The sequence below is a fragment of the Adiantum capillus-veneris genome, chromosome 13, assembly GCF_014529385.1.
Source record: "Adiantum capillus-veneris isolate H3 chromosome 13, ASM1452938v2, whole genome shotgun sequence".
NCBI lineage: Eukaryota > Viridiplantae > Streptophyta > Polypodiopsida > Polypodiales > Pteridaceae > Adiantum > Adiantum capillus-veneris.
Genome location: NC_140943.1, coordinates 42,918,533 through 42,933,329, shown reverse-complemented (window position 1 = coordinate 42,933,329; position 14,797 = coordinate 42,918,533).

Sequence of the window (14,797 nt, the reverse complement as noted above, 5' to 3'; positions counted from 1 at the left end):
TCTATTCCAAAATCTTGATGTCTGTTCTGATGAATTCCCAAGTCAAATCAACTCCAAATTGGACCAAATTTGCCTAGGAGGCTTACCCAAACTCTATATGACAACATGGTATGGTCACAATAGAATTTTGGTTTCAGAATCATGCAGTAGACATCCTACGCGTAGGATGTCTTCTTGCTCAGAATGAACCCAAACTTGAACCAAAGATTCCCCTAGTCTTCAGCAACCCACTGGTATGCTCAGAGGTTGATTTGGAGTGCTAAATCATGGTGAAGACATCCTACGCGTAGGATGTCTAAGTGCTTAGAATTGCCCCAAACTTGAGCCACAGCTTCCCCTTGATGTCAACAACCCAATGCTATGCTTAGATTTTAATTTGGATGTCAAAAGACCCCAAAACTAGCTCTTCTTGCCTTTTGTCTGTCCAAAAACGCTAAAGTCTGTTCAATCTTCACTTTCACTGACCCAAATGAGATGAAATTTATCACATGCACTCAATACAACATTTAGAACATGCCTTTGGAGTCATCCTATGGTTTGGTCTCAAAATTAGGCCTTGGACACAATTTGGGTAGGATGTCTGGCAATTCTCATCTTTTGGCTTTGATCTATCAAAATTTGGTCAAATTTTCACTTTCCAGGTGAAAATAGGGTAAAACCTACCTTCTAAACACATTGGTAACCTCAAAATTTCAAAATTTCCACCAGATCACCCTGTAGACATCCTACGCGTAGGATGTCTACTACTGATTTTTTTGAGACTGAAGTGTCCCTGATGCTTCCTTATGCTCTCAGCAAGTGCAAGTATGCTTCACAATTGCAAAAACATACAAAAATCACTCAATTAAGTCTTTGCTGAAATTTTACGTTTTTTGAATCCGCCTTTTGGCTTTTGGTCAACAAAAATAGGGAAAAACACCCAAGTCAATATGTTACTAGGGTAAAACCTACCCTGAACCCACTGGTGCAGTTAGAATTTTCAAATTTGGTCTCCAGAACCCCCTTGAGACATCCTACGCGTATGATGTCTATGTTTACAGAATTGCAGGTTTTCTTCACAAAACCCTTACAAATGCTCTTTTATATGCACAACATCAATCAATCATGCAAAAATATCCACAAAAGCTTGTTTAATGCATTTTTACCCTCAAAAGCACACTATTTCAAATGCAATCAAGTACTTTAGCAAATAATTCTGTGTTGAATAGCTCTAAATCAGAATCGGATCACTTACCTAAAGCTACTCCTACAAATCATATGGGGTTTTGTATCTATGAGTAGAAAAACGCTTCATTGTCACACACGGACTAGTAAACACTTTTATCACGTCACAAATCACTCGACCATCAACAACTACTCTAATCCACAGATCCTAACTAAACCTATCTAGTCACAGACCCTCGGCAAGACACACGCTTCTTGGCTATCCACTTGATCGCGGAATATCCTCTTCCGGATCCACTTAAGAAAAATTCTTTCTTTAGCCGAAACTAAATCAAGCAACCATCACATGAGTGTTAGTAGGAAACCTACTTAGGTCCTTGTGTCAATGTTGGAGGGGCGACTCACACACCCATGAAGTGCATGCAAACACTACCTAGATCAACATAATGTCAATCGAGGACACAGATGACACGATAGGCACACAGAGGAAATCTCTTTAGCTTGTCAGGCTGAGACCATCCTACACATACAACACTCTGGAAGGCCAACTAAACCACAATCAAGATCCTCATTGCTCTCAACTACACCACCTAGCCACATACACACATACGGAAGGTAACTCATCTAATCATGCCAGAGTCATACGAAACTTAAGGAACACCATCCCCTCACTAGGATACACCTGTCCCTAAGCTTCTACACTCAAAACCCTCACTCTAAACCCATTTGTGAAAAACGCGTAGGATGACAGAGCAGAATTTTGAAAGTGCCCGAAACTGGAATTTATGAGTACCTATGCGTAGCTTATGTCGCCACGATTCTATATACTACTAGCACGCAGAAAACAGACATCGTTTGATACACTTACGGCCACAAATAGCTCGTAGATGCATCGGCGTGTGCGCTTCGTCTCGCGTGGAATGCTTGGCGTTGTCGCGTAGCTCTCCTCGAGCCTATAGAAATGGTGCAGTCGGATCTCCAATGTGTTGAGCGAGACGGGCGTAGCGAGAGGATAAAGCTCACACTCACTGTCTTTCTCTCTCACACACAGTAGACAGCAGCGCTAAAGTTTTGATTATGATTAAAGTCTTTCCTCCTTTACAAAATGACCTAGGTACCTTCTATACTAAGGCTACCTTAGGTTTAACCAAAAATGGGGTTGAAAGGGTCAAATGGATTTATATTTACAATCTGGAAGTGCCATTGCACCCCGGCTTCTGAAACTAGAATAACTACTCATTACAAATGGCATTTATAGCTATAATCCGCAACATTTCATAACTCGCAAAAGATAAGACTTTGGTACGAAACTTGAGCTATGTTGTGTTGTTGACCCAGCGGTCAACAGGAGTTGGTGCTAATGGATTACAATGAGGATAGGTACTTTGACGATGATGGAGTTGAGTATCAAGTTGTATTCGACCCTTATATGTCTCGATAACTGAGGAATGAATGGTACGAAGGCAAATGTTGATGAAGTACTAGAGGAGAAACCTCCTCCAATTAATAATCCTAACATGAGATTCATTAAGATAAACAAAGCAAGGAGAATTTTGACGGATTACACTTGTATGGGCATATAAAGGTTTTTAAATGGGGATCAAAATAACTTTGGTCGATGTGAGGAGCCTAATGCTACGGAGATAACACACCATAATAATCTCTATGTGTATGGACAAGAGAACAAACGTGTCGATCCAATCAACCTAGAAAGATACCTATGTGGGTACTGCAATCTCAACATACTATATGTGACCGAGTGTAAGCGAAAAATGGATACCAAAGCCTAATCCATTGAATTTTGAGACACAAAATATGAGAAGAATGGGATACTTGAAGGGCCACTATATGCCAAGAGAATCTCGAACCACATCTTGGCCCCTAGCCTCTACCCTTGCACAAACTCCTGGATCATTTCGTCCATGCCTTTGTTGCAATAGGCATTAACCAAGACACCTTCCTCTTTCTTCCTCTTAGAGGGACTAACCTCATTGAATTGCCTCCCTCGGCCTCTTCCTTTTGTCAGAGGGCCTCACCTCACAAATGTCCCTCAAACTTGCACACTCTTGCATACTCTTCTTGTGGCACATGTTGGCTAAAGTGAGTGATCTCAAGATGTATGTGTGTGTGTGTGTGTGTGTGTGTGTGTGTGTGTGTGAGAGAGAGAGAGAGAGAGAGAGAGAGAGAGACGTGAAAACTAATGGTGATGCTTTTGGGGGGAAGAGGAGCAAACAGAGCTAAAGTATAATATACCAATATTCTAAAAATTTACTAACCATCGAATTTAATTAAAGAATACCTAATGCTAGCTCCTCTTAAGTATGGAACAACAAAAGATACACCAAAAGCAAGTGAATATTTCATAGGAGCAAGAAAATTAAGGGGTATCGAGTGACGGGTTGGTGCATTTTTGCCTTGCATGATGACGGGAAAAGTGTATGATGGCCCTTCCTCTCCGAAGGCCAACTAAGGGAATTCCCCTTCCCTAGGAAGGACAAGGGCACCCTTCAATTTCTAGGCCTGCCGATTGGAGAGTAAGATTAAAAGTTGTATGAACTAGTGGGTAAGCTCAAGGACACTTTGAGGTAAAATTTTCAAGAGATTGCCAAAACTCAGATTATTTACTTTTCCTTGACATTTTAGGCCAAATTAAGTTTTGACTTGATTCATAGGCTCAAAATAGATCATGAAAAGACTGTCCAGTAAAAAAGTTCAAAAAAGTGTCAGTTTTGGGCCTAAAGTTAATAATCGTGATTATTAACTTTTAGCTCAAATTTGACCAAGGTTCATACTAGTGACTCATTACATGTGTACAAACAACTTTTGTAAAGGCACAAAAGATTTGGATCACCAACTGGCAAAAAACTGGGTAAAAACTAAAGTTTGAATTGACTTTTTGAAACTTGAGTGTAAATTGGGAAAAAAATTGTCCAAACTTAATGAAATTTGATTCATAGGCTTATATTGATGTGATAAACATGTGTACATGATCACTTAACCAAAAAGATGCAAAAAGTTACCAGACGTAAATAATCGTGATTATTTACATCTGTTCCATTTTTCAACTTTTTTGACGAAGTCAACATACCACTAGTTTTACCATGTTGTAATAAGCCCACAAACCAAATTTGGCAAGATTTGGATCATTGGATTGAAAATTGTGACCAAATTTGCAAAGTTAGTCTGCGGACAGAAAACTAATGACCATTTGACCAAAAATTGTCCAAACTTGATGAAACTTGGCTAGAGACCTTAAGTTGAGTTCCTTAACAGATCTGTGTCAAGATTGGGACAAAAACTTGCAAAAAAATATCCAGAGTCAATAATTGTGATTATTTACATCTGCTCCAAATATTGACAATCTTGCATATTTGGGTATACCACAAGGTCAAGCATAGCAAGTAGACCTCACAAATCAATTTTGGTGAAATTTGGATCACAAAATTCAGACAAGCCAGATTCTTAAAAAATGAGTCTGTGGACAAAAACTGACTTGAACAAATCTTGTTCAAATTAAGTTTCAACTTGACTTAGAGGCTCAAAATAGATCATAAAAAGACTATTCACTGAATCCATTTTAGGTCAAAAGTAAATAATCGTGATTATTTACTTTTGGCTCAAAACTGATCAAGGCTGATACCAGAGACTCTATGTATGATTACAAACATCTTTTGTGAAGGCTCATAGAGTTTGGATTAGAAAACATGCCAAAAACTGGACAAAAAATAAAATCTGTACTGATTGTCGAGAAATTGAGTCTGACTTGATGAAACTTGTTCAAATTAAGTTTTGACTTGACTCAGAGGCTCAAAATAGATCATAAAAAGACTGTCCCACTGAAAAAGTTGAAAAAAGTTTTCATTTTAGGTCAAAAGTAAATAATCGCAATTATTTACTTTTATCTAAAAAATGACCAAGGTTGATACCATAGACTCTAAGCATGATTACAAACATCTTTTGTGAAGGCTTATGAAGTTTGGATCACAAAACAGACCAAAACCTTGATAAAAACTGAAATCTGTATTGAGTGTTGAGAACTTGAGTGTGACTTGATAAATCTTGTTCAAATTTAGTGAAAATTGACTCATAGGCTTATATTGCTGTGTTAAACAAGTATACATGCTCAGTTGACCAAAATTATGCAAAAAATTACCAAAAGTAAATAATCGTGATTATTTACTTTTGAGGAAAAAAATCCCTATAGTAAATAATCGCGATTATTTGCATTTTCTCCAGAATCGAGAAATTTTACACAACTGAATATACCACAGGGTCAAGCACATCAAGTAGACTCCACAAATCAATTTTGATGAAATTAGGATCATAAAAGTGAGACTTAAGCCATATTCTTGAAATCAGAGTCTGTAGACACTAAACAATTGATAACTTGGACAAATCTTGATCAAACTCAAACAAACTTGTCCAGAGATCACAACAAGGTAATTACTTGGCAAAACAAGCTTAAAATGTGTAGAAACTGAGAAAAGTAAATAATCGAGACTATTTACTTTTGAGCCCCAGAAACAAGATTTTGGACTTTTGAGCTTGTACAATGCTAGAACAACATAATACAAGGCCTACAAGGCCACTGGTCAATTCTGGGTTCCATCGGATCCAAATTGGTACCTGTTAACTCAGTTTCAAGTTGCAGATTAGTACTTTAGCTCCTTGCAAGGATAGAATTTGGAAATTCATTTGCTGACTCACTTAGGTCAGATTGAAGAACCAAGTTGCAGGCAAAGAATTGGGAGCTTGACAAGAGCTGAATTCAAGTCAAGTGGAAAAAACGGATAACAATCTAATCTGTAGGTTAGGTTATTCAAGACCTAGATTTTCATCATTTCAAAGGCTGCAATCAATTTTGACACTTTCGAGCTAGAGTTAATCAACTCTTGTGAGTCTAAGAGAAATCAACTGCCAAAAGTACTTTGGCAAAAGCAGTCTTATCAAACCCGAGCAATTTTTTTTTGCTAATCAATAACAAAATGTGCTAGGAGATAGTTTTTACAGAACCAGTCAACGTGGACCCATCTCGAGCTGAGAGTTCAAGTATAGTAGAGCAAGCCACTAGCAGTTGTAACACATGTACAAGTGCAACATAGAAGATTTTACAACTATATGGCTACAATGGAGATAAAGTCTTATATGAAGATTTAGAAGGCCATAGATATCTAATGAGCTGTAAAAGCAACACAGGAGCCAAGATCTTATTGATCAGAGTAAAACCAGATTCAGAGAACTCCCAGATGTTCACAGACTTCAGTGGAGCCAGGTATTGGAAGCTCAAAGATGAAGTGCAGATAGAGGTGCAAAAAATCAACCCAAGTGTTTATCTAGAAATCTGCACAAGTCCGCAAAGCATCATTTAGTGTATATGCAATCAGGGTCATTGTACATAGACTACAATGGTCAAATCTATAATCAAGAACCAGAAATGAAAGATCCAACAGATCAACCAATTGAAGCCAGTCTAATTGGAAAACCAAGCCAAAGATGGTACAAAGGTCACGATGGAGCATTCTACAACTTGATGCTTAATGTTTTAAAAGAAGATGCCGACAACTTGGCCAACATAGAAGTAGAAACTTATCAACTAGAGATTGACATGATAGAACCAAATGAAATACCACTAGTCATGGCGTATTGCCCAGATTGTGGACAAAAAGGTGGACATTTTTTTGAATATTGTCCAAGAAACCCAGACAACAAGGACACATCAACCACCAAGCAAGGTATAGAGCAAATTGGAAATGCGAATCTCGATGTAAGTGCATCTAACTTGTCACTTTTAATGCAATTAGATGATTCTGCATTACCATTAGAAGAACCAGGCAAAGCAATGCAAATCAAAATCATCATAAAGATGCACAGGCACCTAAAAAGCTTAAAACCGATTCTTTGAACAACAAATTCTTGCATGAATTTAGTCAAGGTGTCGAGATATCACCAAAGGTTAAAAGAGCTGTTACGTTTGCAAATGATTTTGCATCCACTAACACAAGTGTCAATTATTCACGAGTCTAAGAGACACATCAAACAGAAAGATGTTAGCATTGTATGGCACCCATAATTCATATGCACACTATAGACCAAAAAGAGAAACTGTACAAAAAGGATCAACCAGTGTTTGAACGGCCCACATACCAGCTCATAGAAGTGCGTCGAGTGATAGATAAAAAAGGATGGTTCATTTTAGAGGAAAGAATATATTATATCCCATCATCTCTAAAGCTGAAGGATATTACCCGAGTGAACCCATAAATCTGTTCAGAGCCAAATTCTCCTCCATTAGAAATCAAGCTTCGATGTACGGTGACCAAACGGGCATATAATTTGACCAAAACAGTCGTAGATATAGACGAGAGTCTAGCATCTATGATGCCTTGGGTCTTGAAACCACAGAAGCTCATATCATAGGAGACCCATGTGATAGACAATATCAGGGCAAAGATAATGCTATCTACAGCTTGACTTGGGGAATAATTTGTACATAGTGTTCAAACAGTTACATGAGACCAAGCTCGCATATGCATATCAAGACGCACATGGTAACAAATATCAGCAAGATCCTGACCTTGTACAAACCCATGTGGATGGTACGACTGAAGTCAAAGACTATCTAAAGATGATGCAAATCCTCAAGTTGCCAGAACAGGTGACAAAAAAATCAAGATCAACGAAAGCTAAAGTCCAGAAAGATACACAAAGGTCACCACCAAAATCTCCTCCGAAGAGACAGATTCTACCAGAAAGTATAGGGGATCTTCTAAGATCAAAAGTTACTCAAATGCAGACACACATTGCTCAAAACTTGCAAGGAAAAGGTGCGATATTACAACAAAACGAGCCAACATCAATTGAAGCAGGTGATCAAAGAAAAGAAGATGCAGATAAAGCTCAACCAAAGGACACTGCCACAACAAAAGCAATCAATAAAGAAAGAAATCCTGAGACGATCAAGTGCAACATTGTTGGTGAGAATGAAGAAAAGCTGTCAAAAAAAGTAAAGCTAGAATTTCAACTAGACAAAAACCTCATGTTTTTTTGCACTTGGAAAACATGTGGACAACCAAAGCTGGAAGATGCTCCTGAATTTGTGAGCATATCTGGAGACAAACGAGCAGAATCTGGGGAATCATCTCTACCACCATTGAAGTTCACAAATCATAAAAACTCAATTCCACGTGATCACAGCAAAAGATACGCCAGACGACATCATAATAGGGATTCCAATGGCCTAGAAGATGTTAGAGATACACGATGTAAATAGGATGCAGTCTTCAGAGACAACAAAGAATGAAGACCAACACTGGTCACCCGTGGATGACAACACAAAGTCCTCAAGTACAGTTGAAATGGAGACAGATATCAAAGCAGATCTTATTGAAGACGATCCATCTCCATCAAACAAAACTTCACAAGAGCTTAAATCAAATCAGACAATAGTAAGTGCAGATCAAATAGAGCAAAAAGCAACCACGAAAGCTACTGGGCAAAGAATGTCACCGAGACCAGAGGTAAAGAAGAAAAATATTGTAGACAGAGGTAAAGCTAAAGTGGAACTTCCACCGATTAGCAAATAAGGTGTGAAAGCATATGCCTCTACATCAAAACATCCTCATGGATCAACTTCTTCAAGCAAGTCAGGATTTCAAAACTTCAAGTCAAGTGCTGATCCAATTGAAACCTCTAAGGAGACACCTAGAAAAGCAAAGATATTTTAGCCAAAGTACTCAAGCAAGCAAAAAGAAATTCAAGCAAGTGTTTGTTCAGAGCAATTTAGTCAAGGTCAATGATCTGGTTTGGATTAAAGACAAGAATTCAACACAGAAAGACAAACACATGGGATGGATAGAATCACAATGGAGCTTAAAGGAACAAGAGTACTATAGAGGTAGCAGAAAGATATGGGTACCAAAACCGCATGTTAGAGCATATGAAGTAACTTCAAGCTCCTCCCAAGAAAGAAGGCCCACAAGGTATCAACCTCGACAATATCCTAGGATACTTAAGAAGCAGGCATACAACAGAAGAACATCAAAAGATGCTAAAGTCTACCAACACAACTCTCAAGAGGATACAGAAAAAAGACGGATCTCAAAGAATGTTCCTCTTAGACAGAGATTTTACACAGGGTATACAAAGATTTCTCTACCAATCAACCACAACACAACTGCAGCTACAACAGATCTACATAAAGATCTCAAGAATTCAACAAAACCTAGAGTAAAGCAAAGTCAACAATGGAGATACAAAGGTCATCAAGAGATTTGGATTCCTAAGTCTTCCAATGCTCCTAGTCACAAGCCAGATGTCGACAGTAAAAAGAGGGCTACAACAACATCAAAGACTTCTATCAATAGGCCTAATTGGAGAATCAAGATAATGGAGTCTTCACAAACAAGAAGGACAACCCAACCAATGAGAATGCAGATTCAAAGATGATAAAACAAGTATGGCAAAAGAAACCTTCAATGCCAACTTGGTCCTTCATTAATCCTCTTTTTGAGGATTCAAGCTTACTTTTACCTGAAGAAATGTTTGTAGTGAGCACAAGAATGTAAAACGTCAAGTTGCCAGGGTGCAAAAGAACACTCTTTGGCATAGTCAAAGTCGGTCTGCTGAGCCATAAAATGAGCAAAGCATTAGTCCCAAAGATGCAAGTCATAGTAAACTCTGTGCTAAGAGTCGTAATTATTAGGCTTACGCTCAAGATGGAAGATTTGAGCATATCATGTCGCTCATGCTAAATGAGCGAGCATAAGAGTCAAAGTCTATTAACTTACAATTGATAGAGTGTCGTAGAGTCCAACACTCATGCACAATGCACAATAAGATGAGAGCACATATCCTCGTCAACAAAAACCATTCTTAAAGGGGTGTCTGCTTGCAAAGCTATGTCATATGATTTTAAAGCTACACTATCTTTCTGAAGACCCCTCAAAATCCTTTTGGCATAGCATATTGTTTTTGATGCATTTCTCTGTATGCATAATTAGGATGTCCCACCATTGGACATATGCATTAGACACTCTTTTTTGCTTCCACCTATGCACCTTGAGTGGACTACAACATGCAACAAATGTTCCATCATGCTACCCTTTCATATTTGATGTCTCTTTATTCTATATCTATCAGCAAATAATCCTTTCAATACTTAATTAATATTTGAGTACTCCAATAATGCGTGTATCCCAAAGGCACTTTTTTCCCAATGGGTTTTTTCCCTTTGGTCATCCAGGTTTTAGATAGAACCTCATCATTCTATTTCCCTTGTACATACTTTTTGTAAACAAATAGAATCCTCCTCATTATGCTATTACAACGGACAAATGCAACATCATCTCTCACATCAGACATATTCGGACCAATGAAGATGCTACAGCAACTTGAACCTCATCAACAAATTCAAAGACAAATGTAGACGGTCATCCCATCAACAACCAATCAAAACCTTCCATATCCTCCACAGACACTTTTCAACAGTGTCCAAGGACGGGCACTAAAATCAGAAGGGGGGAATTTTAATTGAGTCAACGTCAGTTAATAGAAACTGTTGAAGACCAAAGACATACGGATGCACATCGAAGATCAAAGTGAAGAAGCAGTAAAGATTGGAGTTACACATTTATCACACGCTTTCCCAAAATGGTCACGTATTGTAAATTCTTGATTTATTTCAAGCCATTGTAATATTTTAATGTCTTACAGGCTCAATAAGAGTTCCAAGATGTAGAGTGTAGGTCACTTAGTGTACCTTGGTTGCAAATACAAAAAGTGTGGAGCCTCAAAGGTCTTGGGTACTGGACATTATACATTTTAGACCTTGGCTAAGGTATAAAATCCAACTTTGTAAAGCTTTTATTACGTTTTGGATAATGAAATACACAACGTGATCTAACGGCGCTCACTCCTCTCCTTCTTGCGCTTCCTACTCCCTCCCCGGTTGTCACATTGCAGTCGTGTTTGTTGCATTGCAATCGCGGGTAAGAGCTCTATGCATTGATGTAAGCATATCACAATAATTCGTAGGTTTTGGCGTCGCTAACCCGCGGCCTAATTTCATCATAACTAGGAATTTACACTTTCAAATAAAAAACTAAGCATAGGTGGGGTATTGGGGCATCATTGCTAAGCATTTAGATGCATTCTGGGTCGAAAACAACTAGGCAAAAAATCCACTGTTGTTAATAATCACAATTTTGAAACTTGACCTAAAGTGGGGTTTGAGACCATAAGCATATATGCTTAAGTCTTATAAACATATGCTAGAAGTTTTGCTATGTTTGGATATCATCTGATGCTGTAACGGATGTGATATGTTTGCCAATGAGCGATTGGCTTTTGTTGATTTCAGTCACTTGAGTGTAGCTTGAGTTAGATGCGAGTTGTTAGTTGCTTTCCGAGAGATTGAAAACCTCTTGTAGCCTCTATGCACTAGTCAAGTCAGCTTCGTCCCATGGATTGACAATTTAATCGTGGTTCTCGCTAATACTGCAATAAGATAGGATGGTGAGGTTAGACATGCGTCCCACAGTATATTTGTAGCTGTAGTTGTCATCTTTGATACAAACAAGGAGGAGGAATACTTGAGGGAAAGAAAGTGACAAAAATAGAAGGCAGAGAATGTGTATAACACTCAAAGAAAGTGTAAAAGCATGCAACTGCAAAAAGTTAATGCGTTCATTGAAAACTGTTTAAAATAGATTTGAAATAATCTCTCTTAAAGATATGCACAGTCATAGTCATTATATTACATTCCAATCAACATTTTGTCAAATCCATCTCTTAACTTACCGAGATTTCAAAATCTCCCCAAATACGCGCATATAAAAAAATTGGAAATAGTATATATACAATATATGGTATATAAAACACACACACACACACACACATATATATAGTATAGAGTATAATTTTATATTATATTATATACTATACATACTATACTCATACTTAGAGTTATATACTATATAGTTATATATAATATATATTATACTTTTATTAGACGTATATAGAATATAGAGCTATATTGCACTATATATATACTTAAATATAATAAATATATATTATATTATATATCTATATAGTATATACTTATATTATATAGCTATACTATACATATATATACTATATAGTTATAATATACTAATATTATATAGCTATATTATATACTATATATACTATACGTTTAGTATGTATAGTATATAGTATATACTTATTGTTATAGCGATACTATACTTATACTAAATATATATTGTAATGCATGTTATACTCATAATTATAATTATAGTTACAATTATATTTATACGTATGTATGGTATATAGTTATATTATATACTTATATAATATAATAGTATGTATATAATATAGAGTATAATATATATATATATAATTATAATATATATTCTACGTGTATTTATAGTTATTCTATACTATAACTGTATACTATAAATCTATAAAAGAGAGAAGTAGCCCAACGGTACGCATATGCCATTTCACAAAAAATTAGAGTGTCCCTCGCGTGCCGTTAAACTAAAATCCCTTTATAATATATATATATATATATATATATATATATATATATATATATATATATATAAACCCATAAAAGGGGTTGTAGCAAAACGACACGCAAAGGCCATTTAATAAAAAATTAGAGTGCCCCTCGTGTGCCGTTCTGCGATAAACCCCTTCCTCCTTTTAGAGGTTTTTTTTGGCATTTTCTATTAATAATATATACTTATTGTTATAGAGATACTATACTTATAAAATATACTATATAGTTATAATATATACAATGCACCTTATACTTATAATTATAGTCATAATTATATAATTATAATTACATTTATATATGTACATATGTATGGTATATACTTATATAATATAATAGTATGTATATAATATATATAGAGTTATACTTATAGTTATAATATATATTATATTTGTATTTATTATTATACTATACTTATAATATATCCTATATATAATACTATACTATAACTATATAAATCTATAAAACAGAGAAGTAGCCCAACTATAAATCTATACGTTTAGTATGCATATTATAGCAATCAGTTGGACTTTGTTTGTTTGGTCATAGTCAATCAGACTTTGTCCGCTTGTAATGTGGATAACCTTAGTTACGGTTTAAACTCTGCAACTTCAGGAGGGACTGCTCAAGTTTGAAACCTTACGCAACACAAGTATGGCATTCCTTCCTCTCTCTCTCTCTCTCTCTCTCTCTCTCTCTCTCTCTCTCTCTCTCTTTGCAACAGAAAAAACCGTCAATGTATTCAGTCAATCGCAATAAATGAGGGGGGGGGGAGAGCCCCCCCCCCCACACACACACACACAAGTCTGAACATGGAACAAGGACGTAAATGGGTATGGGATGCCAATCCTTGTCAAGGGTACTCATAATGAAAATACATGATAGGGATTCCAAACAAGAATTTGGAATCCGACAGAAAGCTCTCATCTACTGAGGGTAAAACCAAACGTTCATGTTTAAATGTGTGTGTGTGTGTGTGTGTACGCTTGTAAAAGTGGATGATGCTCTAAAATTTGTGTAGATGGGTAATGCAATGCGTTGAGGCATAGGAATTGAATGAAGCCCCTTTTTTCACTAGCGATTGGATTGATATAGGTGATGAAAATACAATGTTCTCTCCCTCTTTTCTTGAAAGGAGTGTGACAACTTGGGAGGCCAATGTTTGTCCTTGGTGGTTGGATTATCCACTAGGAGTTATTCCAAAGCAAGAGACTGAATGAATTACGAAAGAGTAATTACCTTAACACTTGTGGCTCTTTTCTTTTGAGAATGTGTATATTACTTTAATGCTAATGTATGTGATAGTGTGCTATATCGTTGTTGAGTGAAGGGTTTCAAAATGAGAGTGATGAGTACTTAGAGGAGACACAAGAAGAGTCTCTCCCTGCCATTTCTCGTGGAGTTACTCAAAACACCGTTGGGAGTGGCTCTCAAGGTACTCCACTAGGAGTAAATGCACTCAAGAAGGGTAAAGGGATAATGGATCCTCCAAGTATATCAAGGATACCCACTCCCTCTTCTATGCCTCCCAATGTGCCATCTACGGAGCCCGGCATGTCATATTTGGAAATCACTATACCCCATATGACACCCTCTTCTAATGTGCCTACTACATCCTCATTGGTGCACACTACTTTGTTTGTTATAGGCTCTTCTCTTGGGCTAGAGGCTTGGCCGGGAGAGAAGGCCGATCACACGATTTGTTTGTAAGTTTAAGATAATTGTTAGCAATTTTGTCTTCCATGGTTTATAATTCAAAGCTAATTTGGATAATGTTTGTAGGGTTCCATTTCTAAACCATTTTAGATGTCTTGCTTGTGGATATATCACAAATTGGTAAGTTTTCCCTTGATATGTAGATCTAAATAATGTCTATTTATTTGCATTTTCTTCTTGAATTGCTCCATGGTTTTGAACATAATTTATGTTTGGTTTTCTTGTAGTATCAATAATTTTTTTGCGACACACAAAACAAATCGTGTTGTGTCATGAGGTTGCTAGGCTTATCTTTGCAGATTTTTCTACAAGTTTGCTTGTGGATGGTCTAGGACCAATCCCATTGGGTAAGTAACTTTT